Source organism: Artemia franciscana, chromosome 1 (genome assembly GCF_032884065.1).
Source record: "Artemia franciscana chromosome 1, ASM3288406v1, whole genome shotgun sequence".
In the NCBI taxonomy this organism is placed as follows: Eukaryota; Metazoa; Arthropoda; class Branchiopoda; order Anostraca; family Artemiidae; genus Artemia; species Artemia franciscana.
Window position 1 is genome coordinate 10,150,760 of NC_088863.1, and position 27,367 is coordinate 10,178,126.

At 31.7% G+C, this 27,367-nt stretch overlaps 1 protein-coding gene and 1 long non-coding RNA gene across 5 annotated transcripts in view; one reads left to right on the forward strand and one right to left on the reverse strand.

Annotated features, from left to right (window-relative positions):
• The window catches only part of LOC136025489 (uncharacterized), a 42,625-nt gene extending 40,418 nt beyond the window's left edge, over positions 1 to 2,207 (forward strand). Inside the window, exon 2 of the long non-coding RNA XR_010617108.1 lies at positions 1,965 to 2,207. This is a non-coding gene — a long non-coding RNA (uncharacterized LOC136025489). The remainder of the gene's footprint in view (positions 1 to 1,964) is intronic.
• LOC136025399 (uncharacterized) overlaps positions 1 to 27,367 on the reverse strand; it is a 597,112-nt gene that overhangs the window by 186,428 nt on the left and 383,317 nt on the right. The gene's annotated exons all lie outside the window — the stretch shown is intronic.

The window sequence follows — 27,367 nt, forward strand, 5'->3', positions numbered from 1 at the left end:
TAAAAAAGAAAAAACTAAAAAAAAGGAAAAAACTGAAAAATAAGAGAAAAAGAAAACTAAAAAAATATTAATAAATATAAAAAATATAAATATAAATCTATATATATAAAAATAAGTTGTCTGTGTGTGGATCTGTGGATGGATCAGGTGACGTCACCTGAAAAAACTGGATCAGGTGACGTCAAAACTGAAAAAACTAAAAAAGGCAAAAACTACAAAAAAAAATAAAAACTAATAAAAAAAATAAAAAAGCAAAAAAACTAAAAAAAGGCAAAAACTACAAAAAAACTAAAAACTAATAAAAAATCTAAAAAACTAAAAAAACTAAAAAAAAGGCAAAAACTACAAAAAAACTAAAAACTAATAAAAAAAATAAAAAAGCTAAAAAACTAAAAAAACTAAAAAAGGTAAAAAACTAAAAAAACTAACTTCAAAAAAAACTAAAAACTAATAAAAAAAATAAAAAAGCTAAAAAACTAAAAAAAGGCAAAAACTACAAAAAAAACTAAAAACTAATAAAAAAGCTAAAAAACTAAAAAAAGGCAAAAACTACAAAAAAAAACTAAAACTAATAAAAAAAAATAAAAAAGCTAAAAAACTAAAAAAAATAAAAAAAGGTAAAAAACTAAAAAAACTAAAAACAAAAAAAAACTAAAAAAAAGGAAAAAAACTGAAAAATAAGCTAAAATAAAGGTAAAAACCAATAAAAAACTAAAAAAAAAAACTGAAAAAACTAAAAAAAGGCAAAAACTACAAAAAAAACTAAAAACTAATAAAAAAAGTAAAAAAGCTAAAACTAAAAAAACTAAAAAAACTAAAAAAAAGGTAAAAAACTAAAAAAAATAAAAAATAAAAAAAAACTTAAAAAAGGCAAAAACTACAAAAAAAACTAAAAACTAATAAAAAAAATAAAAAGCTAAAAAACTAAAAAAACTAAAAAAGGCAAAAACTACAAAAAAAACTAAAAACTAATAAAAAAGCTAAAAAACAAAAAAAAATAAAAAAAGGCAAAAACTACAAAAAAAACTAAAAACTAATAAAAAAAATAAAAAAGCTAAAAAACTAAAAAAACTAAAAAACTAAAAAAAGGTAAAAAACTAAAAAAACTAACTTCAAAAAAAACTAAAAACTAATAAAAAAAATAAAAAGCTAAAAACTAAAAAAACTAAAAAAAGGCAAAACTACAAAAAAAACTAAAAACTAATAAAAAAGCTAAAAAACTAAAAAAACTAAAAAAGGCAAAAACTACAAAAAAAACTAAAAACTAATAAAAAAAATAAAAAAGCTAAAAAACTAAAAAAACTAAAAACTAAAAAAAGGTAAAAAACTAAAAACTAAAAAAAACTGAAAAATAAGCTAAAATAAAGGTAAAAACCAATAAAAAACTAAAAACTAATAAAAAAAGTAAAAAAGCTAAAAAACTAAAAAAACTAAAAAAACCAAAAAAACTAAAAAAAAGGTAAAAAACTAAAAAAAATAAAAAATAAAAAAAAAACTAAAAAAAAGGAAAAAAACTGAAAAATAAGCTAAAATAAAGGTAAAAACCAATAAAAAACTAAAAAGAAAAAAAGGAAAAAACTAAAAAAAATTTTCATCTAAAAACTAAAAAAAAATAAAAAAGGTAAAAACTAAAAGAACTAAAAAAGAAAAAAATAAATGACGACACTCAAAGAGAAAGCGACCAGGACGAAAGGAATGTTCGATTAGCAATCAACAAAGCACCGGGACACAGGGAGTATAAATGAAGACCAGGACATAAGTAAAAAAAAAAACTAACAAAACTAAAAAGAAGGTAAAAAAAGGTAAAAAACTAAAAAAAAATAAAAAATAAAAAAACTAAAAAAAAGGAAAAAACTGAAAAATAAGCTAAAATAAAGGTAAAAACCAATAAAAAACTAAAAAGAAAAAAAGGAAAAAACTAAAAAAAAATTTCATCTAAAAAACTAAAAAAAAAAATAAAAAAGGTAAAAACTAAAAGAACTAAAAAAGAAAAAAAATAAATGACGACACTCAAAGAGAAAGCGACCAGGACAAAAGGAATGTTCGATTAGCAATCAACAAAGCACCGGGACACAGGGAGTATAAATGACGACCAGGACATAAGTAAAAAAAAAAACTAACAAAACTAAAAAGAAGGTAAAAACTACAAAAAAACTAAAAAGAAAAAAAAAACTAAAAACTAATAAAAAAACTAAAAAATCTAAAAATCTAAATAAACTAAAAAAGAAAAAAAGGAAAAAAATAAAGGAGAAAAACAAAACTAAAAAACGAATGTATATACAGACCGGGACACCGGGATACAAATGACGACCGGGACACAGGGAATATAAATGACGACCGGGACACAGGGACATAACTACAACGGGGACACCGGGGGAAACAGGGGGATATAAATGACGACCGGGACACCGGGACAGGGAATGGTCGATTAGCAATCACCATCAACAAAGCTCAAGGGCAATCATTAGAATCATGAGGTATAGATCTGAATACAGATTGTTTTCCCATGGACCATTATATGTTGCATGTTCAAGAGTCGGTAAACCTGACAATCTATTTATATGCAAAGACAATGGGACAGCAAAGAATGTTGTATATTCGCAAGTTTTACGTAGTTAAAACCATATATATATATATATATATATATATATATATATATATATATATATATATATATATATATATATATATATATATATATATATATATATATATATATATATATATATATATATATATATATATATATATATATATATATATATATATATATATATATATATATATATATATATATATATATATATATATATATATATATATATATATATATATATGTGGGACATAGGGACACAACTACAATGGCGCGTAACTATTATGGCGCGTAACGACTTACGCGCGCGGGGGGGGCTTGGGGGGGGCGCGAAGCGCCCCCCCCCCAACTAGGTGTTGGGGTGGCGCGAAGCGCCACCCCAACAGCTAGTCTATATATATAAAAATAAGTTGTCTGTGTGTGGATCTGTGGATCAGGTGACGTCATGTTTGTTCGCATATGACGTCTGAATTATTTCACACTAATACAAAAGAAGAAAAAAACTAAAAAAGGTAAAAACTACAAAAAACTAAAAAGAAAAAAAAACTAAAAAAGCTAAAAAACTAAAAAAAAAATAAAAAAAGGTAAAAATCTAATAACTAAAAAAAACTGAAAAAAATAAAAAAAGGCAAAAACTACAAAAAAAATAAAAACTAATAAAAAAACTAAAAAAGCTAAAAAACTAAAAAAACTAAAAAAAACTAAAAAAAGGTAAAAAACTAAAAAAAACTAAAAACTAAAAAAGAAAAAAACTAAAAAAAAGGAAAAAACTGAAAAATAAAAGAGAAAAAGAAAACTAAAAAAATATGAATAAATATATATAAAAATAAGTTGTTTGTGGGTTATGTCTGTCTGTCTGTCTGTCGAGTGACGTCGTGTTTGTCCGCATATGACGTCTGAATTATTTCACACTAATACAAAAGAAGAAAAAAAACTAAAAAAGGTAAAAACTACAAAAAAAATAAAAAAAAAAAAAAAACTAAAAAAGCTAAAAAACTAAAAAAAAACTAAAAAAAGGTAAAAAACTAAAACTAAAAAAAACTGAAAAAACTAAAAAAAGGCAAAAACTAAAAAAAAACTAAAAACTAATAAAAAAACTAAAAAAGCTAAAAAACTAAAAAAACTAAAAAAACTAAAAAAAGGTAAAAAACAAAAAAAAACTAAAAACTAAAAAAGAAATAACTAAAAAAAAGGAAAAAACTGAAAAATAAGAGAAAAAGAAAACTAAAAAAATATTAATAAATATAAAAAATAGACCGGGACACAGGGACACAACTACAATGGGGACGCCGGGGGGCACAGGGGGATATAAATGACGACCGGGACACCGGGACACAAGGAATATAAATGACGCCCGGGACACTCAAAGAGAAATCACAGACTGGAACACCGGGACACAAATGACGACCGGGACACAGGGAATATAAATGACGACCGGGACACAGGGACATAACTACAAAGGGGACGCCGGGGTGCACAGGGGGATATATAAATGACGATGGCGACTCAGGGAATGGTCGATTAGCAATCACCATCAACAAAGCTCAAGGGCAATCATTAGAATCATGAGGTATAGATCTGAATACGGATTGTTTTCCCATGGACCATTATATGTTGCATGTTCAAAGTCGGTAAACCTGACAATCTATTTATATGCACAGACAATGGGACAGCAAAGAATGTTGTATATTCGCAAGTTTTACGTAGTTAAAAACATATATATATATATATATATATATATATATATATATATATATATATATATATATATATATATATATATATATATATATATATATATATATATATATATATATATATATATATATATATATATATATATTATATATATATATATATCTATCTATATTCACAGGTGGGACATAGGGACACAACTACAATGGCGCGTAACTAATATGGCGCGTAACGACTTACGCGCGCGGGGGGGCTTGGGGGGGGCGCGAAGCGCCCCCACCAACTAGGTGTTGGGGTGGCGCGAAGCGCCACCCCAACAGCTAGTATATATATATATATATATATATATATATATATATATATATATATATATATATATGTATATATATATATATAAAATATATATATATATATATATATATATATATATATATATATATATATAATATATATATATATATGTTTTTAACTACGTAAAACTTGCGAATATACAACATTCTTTGCTGTCCCATTGTCTGTGCATATAAATAGATTGTCAGGTTTACCGACTCTTGAACATGCAACATATAATGGTCCATGGGAAAACAATCCGTATTCAGATCTATACCTCATGATTCTAATGATTGCCCTTGAGCTTTGTTGATGGTGATTGCTAATCGACCATTCCCTGTGTCGCCATCGTCATTTATATATCCCCCTGTGCCCCCCGGCGTCCCCTTTGTAGTTTTGTCCCTGTGTCCCGGTCGTCATTTATATTCCCTGTGTCCCGGTCGTCATTTGTGTCCCGGTGTCCCAGTCTGTGATTTCTCTTTGAGTGTCCCGGGCGTCATTTATATTAGTTTTTTAGCTTTTTTAGTTTTTTTATTAGTTTTCAGTTTTTTTTCTTTTTAGTTTTTTTTGTAGTTTTTACCTTTTTTTTAATTTTTTTAGTTTTTTTTTACTTATGTCCTGGTCGTCATTTATACTCCCTGTGTCTCGGTCGTTATTTGTGTCCCGGTGCTTTGTTGATAGTGATTGCTAATCGAACATTCCTTTTGTCCCGGTCACTTTCTCTTTGAGTGTCGTCATTTATATTCCCTATGTGCCGGTGTCCCGGTCGTCATTTATGTCCCGATGTCCCGGTCTGTAATTTCGTCAGTTGAAAACATGACGTCAGTCGACAAACAAACATGACGTCACCCGACAGACAGACCCACACACAAACAGACAACTTATCTATATATATAAAAATAAGTTGTCTGTCTGTGGATGGATCAGGTGACGTCACCTGAAAAAACTGGATCAGGTGACGTCAAAACTGAAAAAACTAAAAAAAGGCAAAAACTACAAAAAAAACTAAAAACTAATAAAAAAAATAAAAAAGCTAAAAAGCTAAAAAAACTAAAAAAAGGCAAAAACTACAAAAAAAACTAAAAACTAATAAAAAAGCTAAAAAACTAAAAAAACTAAAAAAAGGCAAAAACTACAAAAAAAAAACTAAAAACTAATAAAAAAAATAAAAAAGCTAAAAAACTAAAAAAACTAAAAAAAGGTAAAAAACTAAAAAAACTAAAAACTAAAAAAACTAAAAAAAAAGGAAAAAACTGAAAAATAAGCTAAAATAAAGGTAAAAACCAATAAAAAACTAAAAAAAAAAACTGAAAAAACTAAAAAAAGGCAAAAACTACAAAAAAACTAAAAACTAATAAAAAAAGTAAAAAAGCTAAAAAACTAAAAAAACTAAAAAAAACTAAAAAAAGGTAAAAAACTAAAAAAAAATAAAAAATAAAAAAAAATAAAAAAAGGAAAAAACTGAAAAATAAGCTAAAATAAAGGTAAAAACCAATAAAAAACTAAAAAGAAAAAAAGGAAAAAACTAAAAAAAATTTTCATCTAAAAAACTAAAAAAGGTAAAAACTAAAAGAACTAAAAAAGAAAAAAATAAATGACGACACTCAAAGAGAAAGCGACCAGGACAAAAGGAATGTTCGATTAGCAATCAACAAAGCACCGGGACACAGGGAGTATAAATGACGACCAGGACATAAGTAAAAAAAAACTAACAAAACTAAAAGAAAGTAAAAACTACAAAAAAAACTAAAAAGAAAAAAACTAAAAAAAGGCAAAAACTACAAAAAAAAACTAAAAACTAATAAAAAAGCTAAAAAACTAAAAAAACTAAAAAAAGGCAAAAACTACAAAAAAAACTAAAAACTAATAAAAAAAATAAAAAAGCTAAAAAACTAAAAAAACTAAAAAAGGCAAAAACTACAAAAAAAACTAAAAACTAATAAAAAAAATAAAAAAGCTAAAAAACTAAAAAAACTAAAAAAACTAAAAAAAGGTAAAAAACTAAAAAAACTAAAAACTAAAAAAAAACTAAAAAAAAGGAAAAAACTGAAAAATAAGCAAAAATAAAGGTAAAAACCAATAAAAAACAAAAAAAAAACTGAAAAAACTAAAAAAAGGCAAAAACTACAAAAAAAACTAAAAACTAATAAAAAAAGTAAAAAAGCTAAAAAACTAAAAAAAATAAAAAAACTAAAAAAAGGTAAAAAACTAAAAAAAAAATAAAAAATAAAAAAAAGGAAAAAACTGAAAAATAAGCTAAAATAAAGGTAAAAACCAATAAAAAACTAAAAAGAAAAAAAGGAAAAAACTAAAAAAAATTTTCATCTAAAAAACTAAAAAAAACTAAAAAAGGTAAAAACTAAAAGAACTAAAAAAGAAAAAATAAATGACGAGACAAAAGGAATGTTCGATTAGCAATCAACAAAGCACCGGGACACAGGGAGTATAAATGACGACCAGGACATAAGTAAAAAAAAAACTAACAAAACTAAAAAGAAGGTAAAAACTACAAAAAAACTAAAAAGAAAAAAAAACTAAAAACTAATAAAAAAACTAAAAAATCTAAAAATCTATATAAACTAAAAAAGAAAAAAAAGGAAAAAAATAAAGGAGAAAAACAAAACTAAAAAACGAATGTATATACAGACCGGGACACCGGGATACAAATGACGACCGGGACACAGGGAATATAAATGACGACCGGGACACAGGGACACAACTACAACGGGGACACCGGGGGAAACAGGGGGATATAAATGACGACCGGGACACCGGGACAGGGAATGGTCGATTAGCAATCACCATCAACAAAGCTCAAGGGCAATCATTAGAATCATGAGGTATAGATCTGAATACAGATTGTTTTCCCATGGACCATTATATGTTGCATGTTCAAGAGTCGGTAAACCTGACAATCTATTTATATGCAAAGACAATGGGACAGCAAAGAATGTTGTATATTCGCAAGTTTTACGTAGTTAAAACCATATATATATATATATATATATATATATATATATATATATATATATATATATATATATATATATATATATATCTATATTCACAGGTGGGACATAGGGACACAACTACAATGGCGCGTAACTATTATGGCGCGTAACGACTTACGCGCGCGGGGGGGCTTGGGGGGGGGCGCGAAGCGCCCCCACCATCTAGGTGTTGGGGTGGCGCGAAGCGCCACCCCAACAGCTAGTTTTTATATATATAGATATCCATGGGCACCAACAGGGGGGGGGGGTCAACAGGGGGTCATTACGATCACCCCTTGGAAAAAACAAATAAACAAGTATCCGTGATATTTCTTCTGGCAAAAATTACAAAATTCCAAATTTTTGCAGAAATAAGCTTGAAACTTCATCAGCAGGGTTTTTTCATACACTGAATCTGATGGTGACATTTTCATTAAAATTCTACGACTTTAAGGGGGTCTTCTCCCATCTTTTTTTCAAAAATCAGAAATTTTTTCTCTAATTTAAGGTACTGGTTCCTTAAATCCCTGGTTAATTGTATTTATAATGTGTAAATCCATAAATGTGCGTTGATTAGTACCGTATTTTGTTTACATTTACAATTTCAATTTTGGATAAAATTTAAGTATACTTAAAAATTTGGTGATGAATAGTAATTTTGGTAAAGAGTCCTTGTTAATATTACTGCAAACAAATTTCGGTGGGATTAAAAGGAGTATTATTGTTTGTATGGATGGAATTTCTGTGTGACTTTTGATTTTCTATATAACTGAAGCCATTAAAACCTCTACAGTAGGATTTTCTTATCGATAATAACATTGTAATATTGCCATTTAAAAATGCTGGAAACTAAGTTCCTAGCAATATTTGACACCCCAAAGAAATTTCCTAGCGGGGCTGATGATGACCTGCCCTGCCTATTCAACCTCTGTACCGATACAAATGGGAATATGAAATTTTAGCTGTATAAAGAAATATTTTAATGTATTCCTACACCCCCTTCCTATTTCAATATTAATCTTAAGCCCAATAAAGAGGAAGCAGTTTGTCCTTTAAAATGTACTTTTTAGGAAGCTGCCCTACACCCACCTATACGATTACTCACCCCCCCCCCTACTTATAGCTGATATACAATTGCAAATCACCAAACGTAGCCTAATTTCACTGCAATTAAAGCGATTCAACTTGGTTGACTCCAGTACATCCACCTGGCATTACTTTCTTTGAAACTGGGAAGCCTAAAATCTAGGTACTGACACTTATAAATCAATTAGCTTAGTAGAATTTTAAATAGGTCAAAAAATTCGTCATGTTATATGTAAAGTCGTAGTTTGATGCCCCAAAATAGCAGAAAAAAAGGCTTTCCCCTGACGCACTCTGTATGGTCACTTAAAACAGAGTTTTAAATTTACGTTTGAATGAGCTCCCTCTCCATTATCTTGGACAATCGGTTTGATACAATCACATCTTGGAAAAAAAACAAATAAATAAATTTGAATCGTTAAAGACAAAGCCAGACATATAAACAAATTTCGCATAGAAATTCTAGCAAATTAACCCAGCGTAAAATTTCTCCTGAAAATTTCGCTCTCTGGAACCTTCCCTTTCCATAAAAAATTCTCCCCATGCGAAAACCTCTCAGCAGAGAGTATTTCCTTTATACATTTAATCTAGTGGTGTGACTTATATTAAAATCTTATGACTTCAAGGGGGTCTTCCCCCCGTTTTTCAAAGATCAGAAAATTTTTCTCTAACTTAAGGTACTGGTCCCTTAAATCCCTGGTTAATTCCTTTTTAAATGTGTAAATCAGTAAACGTGCGTTGATTAGTACCATCCTTCGTTTAAATTTACAACTTCAATGTTGGATAAAATTTAAACATACTAAAATATTTGGTGATGAATAGTAATTTTGGTAGAGTCCTTGTTTATATTAGAGGCTCCGGACATAGCCTTCCCTCGATTACTACAAACGAGTTTCGGTAAGGTGAAGAGGAGTATTGTTGTTTGTATGTATGAAAATTATGTGACATTTTTGATCTTCTACATAACTGAAGCCATTATAACCTCTACAATAGGATATTCTTATCGATAAAAACATTGTATACATTTGTTTAAATACATTGAAGAACTTCATATAAATGAAAAAAGAAAAATATTACCATTTAAAATTGCTGAAAACTAAGTTCCTAGTAGTATTTGCCACCCCAAAGAAATTCCCTAGCGGGGCCGATGATGACCTGACCAGCCTGTCCTACCTCTGTACTGGTAGATATTGGAACATAACATTTTAGCTATATAGAGGAATATTTTAATTAATTCTTACTCCCCCTACCTCTTTCAATATTTATCTGAAGCGTCATGAATAGAAAGCAGTTTGTACATTAAAATGAACTTTAGGAAACTGCCCTACACCCACCCAAACAATTAATCCCCCCCCTCAATATATCTGATACGCAACTATAGATCACTAAGCGTAGTGTAATTTCATCAAACAGTTCGTGGTAACGAACTGTAGTAAGGAGCGACCCGGCTCAATAGTAAACGAAACTCTAAAAAACGGAATTTCGATGCTAAAAGATATATCAAAAGAATCGGATTTTTATGCTGATTTCAAATATATAAGTTTCATCAAATTTAGTCTTTGTCATCAAAAGTTACGAGCCTGAGAAAATTTGCCTTATTTTGGAAAATAGGGGGTAACACCCCCTAAAAGTCATAGGATCTTAACGAAAATTACACCATCGCATTCAGCGTATCAGAGAACCCTATAGCAAAAATTTCAAGGTCCAATCTACAAAAATGTGGAATTTCGTATTTTTTGCCAGAAGACAAATCACGGGTGCGTGTTTATTTGTTTTTTTGTTTGTTTTTTTTTTTCCCCAGGGGTCATCGTATCGACCAAGTGGTCCTAGAGTGTTGCAAGAGGGCTCAGTCTAACGGAAATGAAAAGTTCTAGTGCCCTTTTTAAGTGACCAAAAAAATTGGAGGGCACCTAGGCCCCCTCCCACGCTCATTTTTTTCCCAAAGTCAACGGATCAAAATTTTGAGATAGCCATTTTGTTTCGCATAGTCGAAAACCATAATAACTATGTCTTTGGGGATGACTTACCCCCCACAGTCCCTGGGGGAGGGGCTGCAAGTTACAAACTTTGACCAATGTTTACATACAGTAATGGTTACTGGGAAGTGTACCGACGTTATCAGGGGGATTTTTTTGGTTTGGGTGTGGGGTTCAAGGGAGGGGGGTATATGGGAGGATCTTTCCTTGGAGGAATATTTCATGGGGGAAGAGAAATTCAATGAAAAGGGCACAGGACTTTCTAGCATTACTATAAAAAAAAACAATGAAAATATAAACATGAAAATGTTTTTTCAATTGAAAGTAAGGAGAAGCATTAAAACTTAAAAAGGAACAGAGATTATTACGCATATGAGGGGTTCTAAAAATACTTTAGCATAAAGAGCGAGGTATTTAGGAGGAGATAAACACTTCACTGTTTATGCTAAAAATGTTTTAAATAATTTCAACTATTTATTCTACGGCCTTTCTGATTCAGGGGTCATTCTTAAAGAATTGGGATAAAACAAGATTTAGTGTGAAGAGCGAGGTATTAACGAGGGGACCAACCCCCTCATATATATAATCAAAAATATAAGAATATAAAAGTTTGTTACGTAAGTTAATTCTTAAGTTACGTTTTTTTTTTACTAATAAAAACGTTCGTTAAAAATAAAAGATCTAGTTGCCTTTTTAATTAACCGAAAAATTGGTGGGCAACTAGACCTCCTTCCCCACCCCTTATTTCTCAAAATCGTCTGATCAAAACTAAGAGAAAGCCATTTAGCCAAAAAAAAGAATTAATATACAAATTTCATTTTAATAATTTATGTACGGAGAGCCAAAATCAGACATGTATTAATTCAGAAACTTTCAGAAATTAAATAAAAAAAACAAGTTTTTTGAAATGAAAGTAAGGAGCGACACTAAAACTTAAAACGAAGAGAAATTACTCCGTATATGAAAGGGGCTTTTCCTCCTCGACACTCCGCTCCTTGCGCTAAAGTTTGATTCTTTCTCGTAACTCTACTTTTTAAAACAATAAAAAACTTTAGCGTAAGGAGCGGGGTGTAAGCTTGAAGGTCTCTACGGTAGAGTTCTCTTACATGATGTATCTAATAAAGGGATTTTCAATTACACTGCTTGTATTTTCTGGGGTGTTTCTGCTTTTTTAAAAACCAGGTATATTTTCAAAGATTTTTGGTTTTGGGTTGGTAACAACAAACTGAAAGAACTTTATATATTTAGAATCAAAATAAAAAGTGAATACTTCTGGTGTAGCAATTGTCATGAGAATTCCATTTTTTTTTTGGTGAATCCAAGTCACTTTTTACTTCTCGATTTTTATCACAAGTTATTTGATAAGATTCTATTGTGACGAAACATTTTTTGAACCTGTTCATTTTATTTAGTTGAATAGGACAATAAAATAAAGAGGGTCAATTTGACAACTGGATAGTAAGTTTAAATTTTGTTTATCTTTGACTATTATATTTTTTTTTAATGTCTGAATATATAAGGGATTTAAGTTCGAGGGGGAAAATTGTCCTGTTATAAAAGAGGTACATTTTAAATGGCCGTTATAAAGTCAAAACGTGGTATCTATGTAGGCGGGATGATTTTTGAGTATCTTTACTGTTTATTCAAACTATTCTAAGGCATAGAAAATTGCATAAGGACAAGTCTACATCTGCTATAACCTATGGAAGCAATTAATCTTTCTGTAATTTTGGTGTGAATATGAAATTCTTCTAAGATTAGATTCAAAATATTTAAATATATTTTTGATTAAATAAATTTATCTCTTTGCCAGAAACCCTTGTCGCTTAAAATTTACTGTATTTTGTTTCATTTTGCTTGCAATTTAATTGCACTTTTTATTTGAAATTTTTTCCCTAAAAGTATTTTAAAACCTACTTATTCCTACGAAAACAATAGCCTGAAATATATATCCCCTGTCATCCAACCACCACTACTATTTTGGCAGCCATCCCCCCCCCATTGAAAAATTTTCTGCTGCCACCCTTGCATATGTCTTCTTAATTCTTTTGTTTCTATTGTTTTATGTAGGACCCATATTTGCTTTGTTAGTGGAATCATTGGTGCATTTGGACAAAATAACAAAATAACAGCACATGGAGTTATACACGCTAATAAATTCAAGAGGATACAAGCCTACAGATGAGAAGAGAAAAAAAACTTGAAAAGAAAACAGGGATGAGAATTTCACATATTTGATAATGTGGACTAAAAAATGTACAGTTTAGTTTTCTTATGTTCTGAAGTTGGTGGTTTCATTTTCATCCAATAAACTTAACCGTTTTAGGTTGCTTTTCCCTTTCTCTAAAATCGGGCATGTTTTCTCTGGTTTGAAACTGTTCATAGAATCATTCGCCTTAATGAGTTTTTTATCTCTAATTTTGCTATATAAAAACTAGATAAACATAAACACCACTAATTCTGTTTAAAGGATGATGTGAAGTTCCTTGGTAAATAAAATGATTTTCATTACAATAGGAAGAGAACAATCACCCTGCAGCATCCTTACTCAAGCTTAGTCCAAGTGAAGAGATTTGTGATAAATTCCTAACTCCTTGAGCTCAACCCCTATTTATTTTTATCTGAAGACTCATTTTTGAATTAATGCATGTTTTGATTTTGGCACACCGCACATGAATAAATAAATGAAATTTAAATTTCGTCAATACCTCGCTCTTTACACTAAAGCTAGAATTTTGTCCCAAATCTTTATGAATGACCCCTGAATCACCAAGCTTAAAGAATAAATAGTTGAAATTTTAAAAATACTGCGTAAAGAGAAAGGTATTGTGGAGGAGATGAACCCCTTATATGCGGAATATTTTATGTTCGTTTTCAGTTTTACTGCAGCTCATTACTTCTAGTTGAAAAAAATACATATTTGTTTCTTTGTTTTTTTTTTTTAATAATGCTAGAAAATCCTGCACTCCCATCATGGAAATTATCTTCCCTCATGATAAATTCCTCTATGGAAAGATCCTTCCACGTACCCCCTCCCCCGACCTACCCCCACCCCAACGCGAAAAAGTATAACTGAAAACGTTGTACACTTCATAATAACCATTACTAAATGTAGACAATGGTCAAAGTTTTAACTTGCAGCCCCTCCCCTGGGGACTCTGGGGGATTAAGTCGTCCCCAAGGACACAGTTATTAGGTTTTGGTCTAAGCTGAACATAATAATAAAGTCTCATATCAAAACAGTTCGTGGTAAGGAAGTGTAGTAAGGAGCGAACCGGCTCAATAGTAACCAGAATTGAAAAAAACGGAATTTTGATTCCAATAGTTACATCAAAAGAATTGCATTTTCATCTGATTTTCAATATTTAAGTTTCATGAAGTTTAATCTTATCCATCAAAAGTTACAAGCCTGAGAAAATTTGCCTTATTTATGAAAATAACACCATCAGATGCAGCGAATCAGAGAAGCAGAGAACCCTGCTGTAGAAGTTTCAAGCTCCAATCTACAAAAATGTGGAATTTGTATTTTCTGCCAGAAGACAGATCACAGATGCGTGTTTATTTGTTGTTTTTTGCGTGTTTTTTTTCAGGGGTGATCTTATCGACCCAGTGGTCCTAGAATGTTGCGAGAAGGCTCAATCTAACATAAATCAAAGTTCTAGTGCCGTTTTTAAGAGATCAAAAAAATTGAAGGCACCTAGGTCCTCTCCCATGCACAGATAGCAGAGAGCCAAGATCAAAACATGCATTAATTCAAAAACGTCCAGAAATTAAACAAAAAAAAATAAGTTTTTTAAATGAAAGTAGGAGCGACATTAAAACATAAAACGAACAGAAATTATCCGTATATGAAAGGGGCTTTTCCTCCTCAACGCTCCGCTCTTTACGCTAAAGTTTTTTACTGTTTTATAACGTAGAGTTAAGAGAAAGAGTCAAACTTTAGCGTAAAGACCGGGTTGTTGAGGAGGAAAAGCCCCTTTCATAGGCGGAGTAATTTCTATTCGTTTGAAGTTTTAATGTCGCTCCTTACTTTCATTTAAAAAAACTTTTTTTTTGTTTAATTTCACTACAAATAAAGCGAATGAACTTGGTTGAATCCATTACTGCCACCGTGCGACATTACTTTTTTTGAAACGGGAAAGCCTAAAATAAAGTTATTAATAATTTTAAATCAATTAGTTTCTTAGAATTTTAAATCTATTTATTTATTTTCATCACATACGAAACCAAAACACATCTTTCACAAAATGCTGCCGTACCAAGAAAAACTTTACAGTTTTGTAGACGTACGGCAATAACAAGTAAAAATATACATTCCATTAAAAATCACAACATAATCATAATCAACTCAAACTTCAAATCATATATATATATATATATATATATATATATATATATATATATATATATATATATATATATATATATATATATATATATATATATATATATATATATATATATATATATATATATATATATATATATATATATATATATATATATATATATATATATATATATATATATATATATATATATATATATATAGTTGTGTGTCTGTTGCCATTGTAGGCTCTTCAGTCATTTTACAATTAAACATTTTTCCGTCCACGATCTTCTTAAAATTAAGAATTTGTCTAAGAACGATTTTCTTAAATACTTTTAATGACCTCATCGTCATAACGAATATGACGACAACTAACTTCATTACGACATGACGACATGATGACATGACGTAACTCAAAAGTTGTGTGTCTGTTGCCCTTGTAGGTTCTTCAGTCATTTTACGATTAAATATTTTTCCGTCCACGATCTTCTTACAGTTAAAAATGTGTCTTTGAACGATTTTCTTAAATACTTTTAATGACGTCATCGTCATAACAAACATGACGACAACTAACTTCATGACAACATGACAACATGATGACATGACGTCACTCGACAGACAGACATAACACACAAACAACTTATTTTTATATATATAGATATATATATATATATATATATATATATATATATATATATATATATATATATATATATATATATATATATATATATATATATATATATATATATATATATATATATATATATATATAAGTTGTTTGTGGGTTATGTCTGTCTGTCTGTCTGTCGAGTGACGTCGTGTTTGTCCGCATATGACGTCTGAATTATTTCACACTAAAATAAAAGAAGAAAAAAAACTAAAAAAGGTAAAAACTACAAAAAAAAACTAAAAACAAAAAAAAAACTAAAAAAGCTAAAAAACTAAAAAAAAGGTAAAAAACTAAAAACTAAAAAAAACTGAAAAAACTAAAAAAAGGCAAAAACTACAAAAAAAAACTAAAAACTAATAAAATAACTAAAAAAGCTAAAAATCTAAAAAAACTAAAAAAACTAAAAAAGGTAAAAACTAAAAAAACTAAAAACAAAAAAACACAATATTTACCCCCCCCCAAAAAAAATGATTACTTTCTAACAAATGACCGTCTTTTCTTTTCTTAAATTAAAGCAGGTAGATTGCAGGTAGCAAATAGATTGTAAATTTGTCATCTTCGATGTAAAGCCGTAGTTCGGTGCCCTAAAACGGCAGAAAACAAGAATTTCCCTTGACCCAATCTGTATGGTCACTTAAAATAGAGTTTTAAATTTACGTTTAAATGAGCTCCTTCCCAATTATCTTGGACCTTCGATTTCATACAATCACTCCTTGAAAAAAAATAAACAAATTAACATGCATTGACTACGTTTCTTCCGAAAAAAAAAAATCAAAATTCTGCATTTTGAAGGTTGAAGCTAGAGAGTCTCTACTGTTAGGTTCTCTGATATGACGCATCTAATGACAGGATTTTCAGTAAGACCGCTTGTATTTTTGGGGTTGTTTCTGATTTCTTCAAAAATAAGGTATGTTTTCTGAAATAATTGGTTTTGGGTTGGTACGAATAAACTTAAAGACTTTTCTATATTTAGAATCAGCATAAAAAGTCAATACTGCTAGTGTAGCAATTGTCAGGAAAAATTCATTTTTATTTTGGTGAATATTGATCCAGGTCACTTTTTACCTCCAGGTTCTTATCACAAATTATTTGATAAGAGTCTCTTCTGGCAATTTTTTTTTTAACCTGTTCATTTTGCTTGGTTGAATAAGACAATAAAAATAAAGAGGGTCAATTTAACAGCTGGATGGTAAGTTTAAATTTTGTTTATCTTTCATTATCATATTTTTATTTTATTGTCGGAATATATACGGCACTTGAGTTCGAGGGGGAGAATTGTCCTGTTATTAAAGAGGCTGTTATAAAGTCAAAACGTAGTATCTAAGTAGGCAGGAGGATTTTTGAATATTCCTACTAGTTTTATAAACTATTCTAAGGCATAAGAAATTGCATAAGGACGAGTCTATATCTATTAAAACTTACGAAAGCAATATAACTTTCTGTAATTTTGGTTTGAATTTAATTTTCTTTTAAGATTAGAAGCATAATATTTAAATATATTATTGATTAAATAAATTGATCCCTTTGCCAGGAATCCTTGTCGCTTAAAATTTACTGTGTATTGTTTCATTCTGCTTGCAACATAATTACACTTTTTATTTAACTGTTTTTCCCTAAAAGCATTTAAGGCCGTGATTAAGTAAACTTGAAAAAATCAAGCTTCAAAATTGAAGTTAGGTTAGCCTTCTGTCTTTTAATTCTCTAGAGACCGTCGGTTGTCAAAACTTAAAATAGCACCAATTATCAAGTCTTGTCAAAAATTTTGATTGACAGCTTCCTTTGTTGAGATGCTTCATCCGACAAATAGTAATATATTTGGCTGCGTCTTGCAAAGCTTGGTTACCGACCAAGGGAGAAGAGAAAATGAGCTCAATTTTACATGCAGAGAGAATTTTCTAGGGGGGGGGGAATTTTCTGCTGGAATTTTCTGCAAGAGGATATTTTCTGTAGTAGGAGGATCTTACAGAGGTAATTCGTCGGGCTCCAGTTCAGTGAAGATAGAAAAAAAGGTGAGACCTAGGCACTTGAGCAACAGAAATGTGGCACCAAAATGTTGAGAAATGTTTACTTATTAATATATCCAAGGTCGCTTGAAGTCGCTTGTTTAGGTGCTCCCCTTTTCCTGGGAAAAAGAAAGGAAAAGGAGGAAAAAGCTCGAACTAAGTTTTTTTTAAAGTTTTTTTTTAATTGAGTGATTCTTTACTATTTTCTCAAGTCCAAAAAACGGAAATGACATCCGAATGTGAAGTTTCATCATTTATTAGTTCAATTAGACCTTCAAAGACACCTGAAGGGGGTGAGAATACCATTAGCGATGTGTTTTGATTGAAAGGGCGCTTTAGTTAAATTTCATTCTTGTGAAATCAATTAACAACTCATGATTTTTGTTGTTTTTTTTCTTTTCTGAGCGCGCTCCTTGAGCGCCCCGTTCATCAACGTTCCCTCTTCCCCAATGCGTATTCAGCCCACAGATAGCGGCATCTCTACTTTACATTTATTGATCAAGTATTTCCTTGATTATACACCAGGAAATTTTGGAAGCTCAGGATATTAATTCTAGGTTTTTACCCAGAGATGAACCTGCACTCAGTAGATTCCTGAGAATAGGTCTTATTCCCCCCCCCCCGGTAAAGAGTGCCGATAATATCAACCTAGAAGGTACTCTAATCCCAGTGCATGGATTAGGTGACAACATTTATTTGTATCGAAATTGGGGAATAGACAAAGAATCACCTGCAAGCCTTGTGAGGAGTAGTTGGCTGACTTCGACTCGGGAATACATATAGTACAAACGACTTTTTACAAAAGTGATTCATGGGCAGAAAGTGTAGTGTTTTTTTGCGAAGAAAGTTTAAACAATGCGAATGGCATTAGAAAAGAGCCTTTTCTAAAAAGTTCCCATTGCCCAATTTTTGCATTTATATGGTTATAACCCCCTCCCTCAGATTCTATTCATGAAGATATAAAAATAACTAGAACGATTTTTCGACTGTAAATAGAACATCCCACAACCAAATGTATTCTTCCATACATGGAAAGGTAGCCCTACCCCTGTTTGTGATATATGTGGAGTTTGTGATGACATATGTGGAGTTTTGATGACCGGACCTTGTCCGGTCTTTGTGAGTTACTAGAACCCAGACGGAACCGGTGAACACTCACAACATCGGAATTTGCGATACTAGACAGGCCCATTTGGTCACGTATGATATGATTAATAGCTAGATTTAGATTTTGCGATGGGTTCTGTTTCACACCGTTAAATAAAAGAGAATCTAGCTTAGCTTCCTGCTCATAATCGTCAACTTTCGCCTCTAGTTTAGTTACCCTGTTCTCAAGGATTTCAATAGCATCCAAGTAACTTTTGAGCTGTTTTTCAATGATGTTAAACTTTTGGCTAAATTCTATAATGATCGCATCGTGTATTTCTGAAACCATGGTCTCTGTCGGAAACTTGGCAGTACTAGCCGCTGGAGTTGACCCGGTCGATTTCAGTTTTTCGGCTATTTTCTTTTCAATTGCCTCTGATAAATTTTTCTTTGTAGCGAGCAAATCCTGCTCGGTAGTATTAACAAGATTTCGCAATTCTGCTGCACAATCAGCAGCAGCATTTGAATCCTTCAGATACTGTTTATAAACATCCGGATAATCACGTAATTCATCAAATGCAGTATCTACTCCTCTTGTTTTCTTGGCTGAAGCTTCCGTTACATTATCTTTATAACTGACAAGCTGCTCAGAAGTAACTAATTGGCGATCATGTTTTTTCCATAGCAGAAAACGTGATACTTTTTAGGTCCTTTTGAAGTGGGGACAGACTCCAGAATCCGAACTGGCCATTATGGGTAGCCTGCGAACCTAGCTAGAAAGAGATCCCCTGGTTTGGTGTTGACCGGTACATTTGGACTCATTTTGAAACTGGGATAAGGGAAGAAATCGTAAGGGAAGTGTTGGAGGCTGTCTGCCTTGTCCCCGCATAAATTTAAACAAATATTTAATTTAAACAAACATAAATATAATATTAGTTTTATAACAAATAAATATAAACAAATAAACATTTGAAAAAACAAAACAAATAAGCATGCATCGACGATGTTTCTATTGAAAAAAAAAATGCGAAATTCCACATTTTGAAGATTGAAGCTTGAAAGTCTCTACATTTGGGTTCTCTGATACGATGTATCTAATAAAGGGATTTTAAATAAGATCGCTTGTATTTTTGGGGGCATTTCTGTTTTTTTTCAAAAATAAGGCTTATTTTCTCTGATATTTGGTTTTGGGTTGGTAATAATAAACGTAAAGAATTTTGTATACTGAGAATCAGCATAAAAAGGCATAGGGATTGCATAAGGACAAGTCTACGTTTGTTATAACCTACGGAAGCAATAAATCTTTCTGTAATTTTGGTTTGAATTTAATTTTCTTTTAAGATTAGATGCATAATATTTAAATACATTATTGATTAAATAAATTGATCTCTTTGCCAGGAATCCTCGTCGCTTAAAATTTACTGTATTTTGTTTCCTTTTGCTTGCAATTTGATTTCACTTTTTATTTCAGATTTTTTCCCTAAAAGTATTTAGAACCCAACTTATTTCCACGAAACAAATATCTTGGAATATATATCCCCATTTGTATATTTGTATCCCCATAAATATCCCCATATTGGAAAATATTGGAATATATAGGAAATTGCAAAAGGACAAGTCTACATTTATTATAACCTACGGAAGCAATAAATATTTCTGTAATTTTGATTTGAATTTAATCTTCTTTTAAGATTAGATACACAATATTTAAATACATTATTGATTAAATAAATTGATAACTTTGCCACGAATCCTTGTCGCTTAAAATTTACTGTATTTTGTTTCATTTTGGTTGCAATTTAATTTCACTTTTTATTTGAGAATTTTTCCCTAAAAGTGTTTAAAAACCAACCCCGGGAAATTTTCTACTGGTTCCCTTGTACATATCTACCTAATACTTTTGGTTCTATTTATTTCTTTTTCATATAAGGGCAATATTTTCTTTATTAGTGGAATTATTAGAGACAGTTTGATCTATTTAAGCTCATTAAAAACCCCCAATGAAACCATTTGGACCACAGCACTATTTCTTCTCTTATACATGCGCATAGGTTAGTAATGACTGTCTCATGGGATATACCTTGTGTACTAGTCTCGAAGGTGAGAAAATGGAAGTTCAAGAAAATGAAAAAAAAATGATGATTAATACTCATGTAACATAAGCATTTGTTTTCATTATTAAATCAAATAATTATACTTGGATGTTAGTACAAAAATCATAGCTAACGGTTTTTCTTTCAGTTCAAGAGTTAGTATAATTTTTTTGTTGTCAACACGAGACTAAGTTTGAAGATCATATTTTACTCTTAATTTGTCACTTCAAGGAGAAGTAGGAAAGTTGTTTTTTTAACTGAAAATAAGGAACGACATTAAAACTTAAAACGAACGGAAATTATTCCGTATATGTAAGGGGTAGTCCCAACGTCAACGCCTCGCTCTTTACAGTGAAGTTTGACTCTTTGTCACAACTCTATTTTTAAAACAATAAAAACACTTTAGCATAAAGAGCGAAGCGTTGAGGAGGGGACAACCCCTTTCATATACGGAATAAATTCTGTTCGCTTCATGGAAATTCTCTTCCCTCATGATAAATTCCCCCGTGGAAAGATCCTCTCACGTACCCACTCTCCCCAATCTACCCCCCCCCCAACACGTAAAAATCCCCCTGAAAACGTCTAACCATTACTATATGTAGACAGTGGTCAAAGTTTTACCCCTGGATAAACCCCTGGGATAAAATACATAAAAAAAACACACGCATCAGTGATAAGTCTCCTGGCAGAAAATACAAAATTTCACATTTTTGTAGATTGGAGCTTGAAATTTCCACAGTAGGGTTCTCTGATACGCTGAATCTGAGGGTCATATTTTCATTATAATTCTAAGACTTTTAAGGGGTGTTTTGCCCTATTTTCTAAAATAAGGCAAATTTTCTCAGGCTCGTAACTTTTGATGGATAAGATTAACCTCGATGAAACTTATATATTTCAAATCAGATTAAAATGCTCTTTTGATGTTACTATTGGTATCAAAATTCTGTTTTTTTATTTTGGTTACTATTGAGCTGGGTCGCTCCTTACTACACTTCCTTACCACGAACTGTTTGATAGGAGTCTTTAGTATTTGGGAATGAATACTTAAAATGAAGCTTATAATTAGAGCTATAGACGCAATCTGTAGTAATATGGTATTTAAAGAGCTTTTGATACGAAAAATGTTTTTCTTTGTTCTGGAGATTAGTAAAGATCCGTAGCAAGTGTAAAGTAACCTAAATATGTATATCACTAGCGAGCATAATTTCACCTAAAAGATAGGTTTAAAATGTATTGACTGGATAGTATCACAAACATTTCCGACTTCCGCCTGTAATTTTAGCCATAGAATTTGATTATTCTTAGAAATTGATTATTCTTAGGGTTGACAATTATCCTTGAACAGCCGCTCCTTAACGACAGAACAAGTAGGCTACCACTGTTGAGGTATTTTACTAAGCAGCTTCCACAATGTTAAGAGATATTTAGCTGCTATGCACAATGAAGGCCTTTTTATGCAGAAACCTTGGCTATATTCCATAAATCCATAAAACGAAACAAATTGGCCCATATTTTTTCAAATGAGGCCTAACCATCTAGATTGACCGACTATTTTTACCATCAATTCAAACTTCTTCTATATTCCATTGCTTTCATTACAAGTAACATATTCCTATGGTTTTTATCAGCTTCTGAACATAATTTTCTGTAATTTCTAACTGGCAAAACCAATTTTAAGCATCCCCTTTGATCTTGCCTGGCATATTGATTTGATACGATTTAATCATCAAAATTATCGGACAAGTTGTGATTCAAGAACTTGTACAATACTTCGTTATAATTTATAATTTGAAATTCATTAGATTTTAAAAATTTTGTACATAGCTGCGATATTTGCATATCTAGCCGAATAGTTATATTTGCATTCAAATAATTGTTTATGTGGAAATCCAGGGTAATGCATTCATACAGAATGACTTAGTTCATTTCACTTGTCACAAATCTGCATAAAAACAGAATCTACATGTGCATATCAGATTGTCAGAAGGTATAATTCAGGAGTTAATTGACGTTCCAAAACGCCAGAGAATTTCCTTGAAACGCATTAAACAACCAGTTGTTTGCATTGGAAGACAATTTCGAAATTTGGTCTTGATATTACAAAGTAGCATAAACTGTCTCTCTGCAGCTACCGAGGAGTGTGGCAGATCACAAAACATCAGCACAACATTACAAATATCTATGTATTTTTCTAAGTCCTTGGACTCTTACTTTTTCTTAAAGCAGCCCCAAAAAATGAAAGATTCACTTCTGTAGTGGATACGCAAAATCCCCAAGCAGGTAGAAAAACGGATTGACCAGAGACAGACTGCTATCGTGCTCTCCACCAAAGACAGTTTTTGGATACAAAAGTGACAGTGCTTTGGGTTTGTCGTCGACCCTACTCCTGATTTTTAATATCACAGTTCAACCATGTACACTAAGCAGTGCTCCCTAAATATTGGAAGTTCTATAGGACCCAGCTCACTGCTCTGCATTCCCAGGTGCACCAAAATGTTTGGTCTAAGACTGAACTCCTCCATGGGGGAAAAATTTTCCTTCGTGAGTTTCATTGAAAGCAGACTCTGCCTCTCCATCAAAGAAGCTTTGATCAAATATCTAATTATTGGTTTTAAAAGTTTGCTGTTATTTCTAAGAAGCACATGAATCTGCGTGTCAGAAGACTAGCACTCAGTACTCATGCTGTTGATTCTCTGTAGCATTATTTTTTTTCAGAGAACCAAAGGTCGTATAGTATCGGGAGAGGGCTTGCTCGAACGGAAACTTCAGTTCTAGATCCCCATTTTGTGACCAAACGATCGGAGGGTGACTAGATTCCCCCTCCCTCCCACGCTCCTTTTTTCCAAAGTCATCTGATCAAAATTTTGAAATATCCATGTTGACCATCATAGTTGAAGGGTCAAGCAATCATGCCTCTAGGGATGACATTACCCTGAAATTCCCTGAGTAAAGGATCGTAAGTTTAGCAATTTTTCCATTTTTTACTTATGGTATTTATTATGGGGAAGTATATATATATATATATATATATATATATATATATATATATATATATATATATATATATATATATATATATATATATATATATATATATATATATATATATATATATATATATATATATATATATATATATATATATATATATATATATATATATATATATATATATATATATATGTTTTTAACTACGTAAAACTTACGAATATACAACATTCTTTGCTGTCCCATTGTCTGTGCATATAAATAGATTGTCAGGTTTACCGACTCTTGAACATGCAACATATAATGGTCCATGGGAAAACAATCCGTATTCAGATCTATACCTCATGATTCTAATGATTGCCCTTGAGCTTTGTTGATGGTGATTGCTAATCGACCATTCCCTGTGTCGCCACCGTCATTTATATATCCCCCTGGCTTAGAAAGCCTAAATGGCTTTCTCATAGTTTTGATCGAATGATTTTGAGAAAAAAAGGAGCGGGGAAGGAGGTATAGTTACCCTCCGATTATTTGGTAACCTAAAAAGGCAACTAGAACTTCTAATTTTTTACGAATTTTTTTATTAGTAAAAATAAATTTTATTAGTTAAAGATTTACGTAACTTACAAATTAGCTTACGTAAGGAACTTCTGTATTCTCATATTTTTATTACGTATATGAGGGGGTTCACCCCCTCGTCAGTACCTCGCTCTTCACGCTAAAGCTTAAATTTTGTCCCGATTTCTTAAGAATGACCCCTGAATCACAAAAGCCGTAGAATAAATAGTTGAAATTTCTAAAAATACTTTAACGTAAAGAGCGAGGTATTAGGAGAAGGTGAGCCCCTCATATGCGCAATAATTTCTGTTCCTTTTAAGTTTTAATGCTGCTCCTTACTTTCAGTTGAAGAAACTTTGTCAAATTTATTTTTTCATTGTTTTTTTTAAATAGTGCTAGAAAATCCTGCGCTCCCTTCATGGAAATTTTCTTCCCCCATGAAAAGTTCACCCAGCATATCCCTCTCTTCTCAACCCCTGTCCCCAACCAAATGAAAACGCCCCTAAAAACGTCTGTACACTTCCCAATAATCATTACTATATGTAAGCACTGGTCAGTGTTTGTAACTTGTAGCCCCTCCCACGGTGACTGTGGGGGAGTAAGTCGTCCCAAAAGACATAGTTATAAGGATTTTCGACTACGCTGAATAAAATGGCTATCTCCGAATTTTGTTCCGGTTACTTTGGGAAAATAATTAGCGTGGGACGGGGGCCTATTTACCCTACGATTTTTTGGTCACTTAAACAGGGCACTGGAACTTTTCATTTCCTTTAGAATGAGCCCTTTTGCAACATTCTAGGACCACTGGGTCGATTCGATCACCCCTGAAAAAAAAAACAAAAAAAAAACAAATAAACACGCATCTGTGATCTGCCTTCTGACAAAAAATACAAAATTCCATATTTTGGTAGATAGGAGCTTGAAACTTCTACAGTAGGGTTCTATGACTTTTAGGGGTTGTTTGTCCCTATTTTCTAAAATAAAGCAAATTTTCTCAGGCTCGTAACTTTTGATGGGTAAGATTAAACTTGATGAAGTTTATGTATTTAAAATCAGCATTAAAATGCGATTCTTTTGATGTAGGTATTGGTATCAAAAATTCCATTTTTTAGAGTTTTGGTTACTGTTGAGCTGGGTCGCTCTTTACTACAGTTCGTTACCACGAACTGTTTGATAAAGTTGGAGGACAAGCAATATAAACAAAGGTATTTTATTTCAAATGACGATACAATTTAGTATGTAAATACAAAGAAGGATAGAATGTAAGGAAAATGAATTTTCCTGTTACCGGTACTAGACGATTAATCTTAAAAGTACGGCTCTCGTATTGGAAGCCCCCGTGGAACTCTGGGATCAAAGCATCCATGAAGAATCCTTTTAGCTTGGGAAAAATCTTATCGGTCCAAAAGCCATGATCGCGGTCTGTCTTTTCAGTGTAGAAGTCTTTCTGGGTAAAAATCATGAAAAAGCAAGTATCTAGCTGAGTACATTCAAGCTGACATTGTACTTGGTAAAAGTAGTCGTGGCCTCGTTTGAGGTTGACCAGTCCATTCTTTCCAACTTCCATGCAACAGTCCGCCTAAGCCTCTTTTCGATTCTTTATCCACTCGCCTATCCCCAAATTTTTCGCAGTTTCGCAGTTGCATACCTCGCTTTGATTTAATTTTCCCCATGATTTCAGCTTTGTGTGCACAACTTTACGGAAGGCTCCTGACTATTTCTCATTTCTAGGTTTCTTCATTGCATTGAAATAATTTATGAAAATTTCACACTCTATTAACAAGCAGTTGATTATACCAGCTTGTCATTTTGGTCTCTAGGGGCTATTATCGGCGATCTGAAATGATTCTTTGTGGCAACCGACTTGTAAAAATTTCAGGTAGCTGAAAATATTCTAGGGGACTGTTAGAAAACAGGAAAATACATCGAAAAATGGTTCCAATCATCTTACAGGTTATTGTCTTCTGCTCGTGATAGTACCGATTTTGTTCTAAAAACAATATCCTTCATAGAGTACACTTGTGAAAAAGACCTAGACATTTTCTAAGATTTCTAAGCAATTAGAGAAAATAGAGCAAAATCCTTTCAAACATTTTGTAGCATCTTCAAGAAGCTATGGCCTGATATTAAAAGCGGCATCTTCCGCCAATGAATACTTGAGTACTTTTTAAATATAAATTTTCAATTTAACATGGGATTTTCGAGTTCCATCAGTTCACTTAATCACGGCCTTAAAAACTAACCTTTTCCTGCGAAAACAATAACCTAAAATATATATCCCCTATCATCCAACCACCACTACTATTTTGGCGTCCTTCCCCCTATCGCAATTTCTGTCGGTGTGTCTGTCGGTCCCGGTTTTGTTACTTTAGGCATTTCCATGTAAGCTAGGAAAAGGAAATTTGGCAGGCGTATCAGGGACCGGACCAGATTAAACAAGAAATAGTCTTTTTCCCGATTTGACCATCTGTGGGGGAGTGGGGGCCCTCTAATTCAGAAAAAATACAAAAAATTGAGTGTTTTTAACTTACGAACGGTTGATCAGATCTTAATGAAATTTGATGTTTAGAAGGATATCGTGTCTCAAAGCTGCTATTTTAAATCCCAACCGGATATGGTGACATTGGGGGGAGGAGTTGGGAGGGGGAAACCTAAAATCTTGGAAAACACTTAGAGTGGAGGGATCGAGATGAAACTTGATGGGGAAAATAAGCACAAGTCCTAGATACATGATTGACAAAACCGGATCGGATCCGCTCTCTTTGGGGTAGTTGGCGGGGGGGAGTAATTCTGAAAAATTAGAAAAAATGAGGTATTTTTAACTTACGAACAGGGTGATCGTATCTCAATGAAATTTGATATTTAGAAGGATATCGTGTCTCAAAACTCTTATTTTAAATCCCGACCGGATCTGGTGATACTGGGGGGGGGGAGCCTAAAATCGTGGAAAACGCTTAGATTGGAGGGATCGG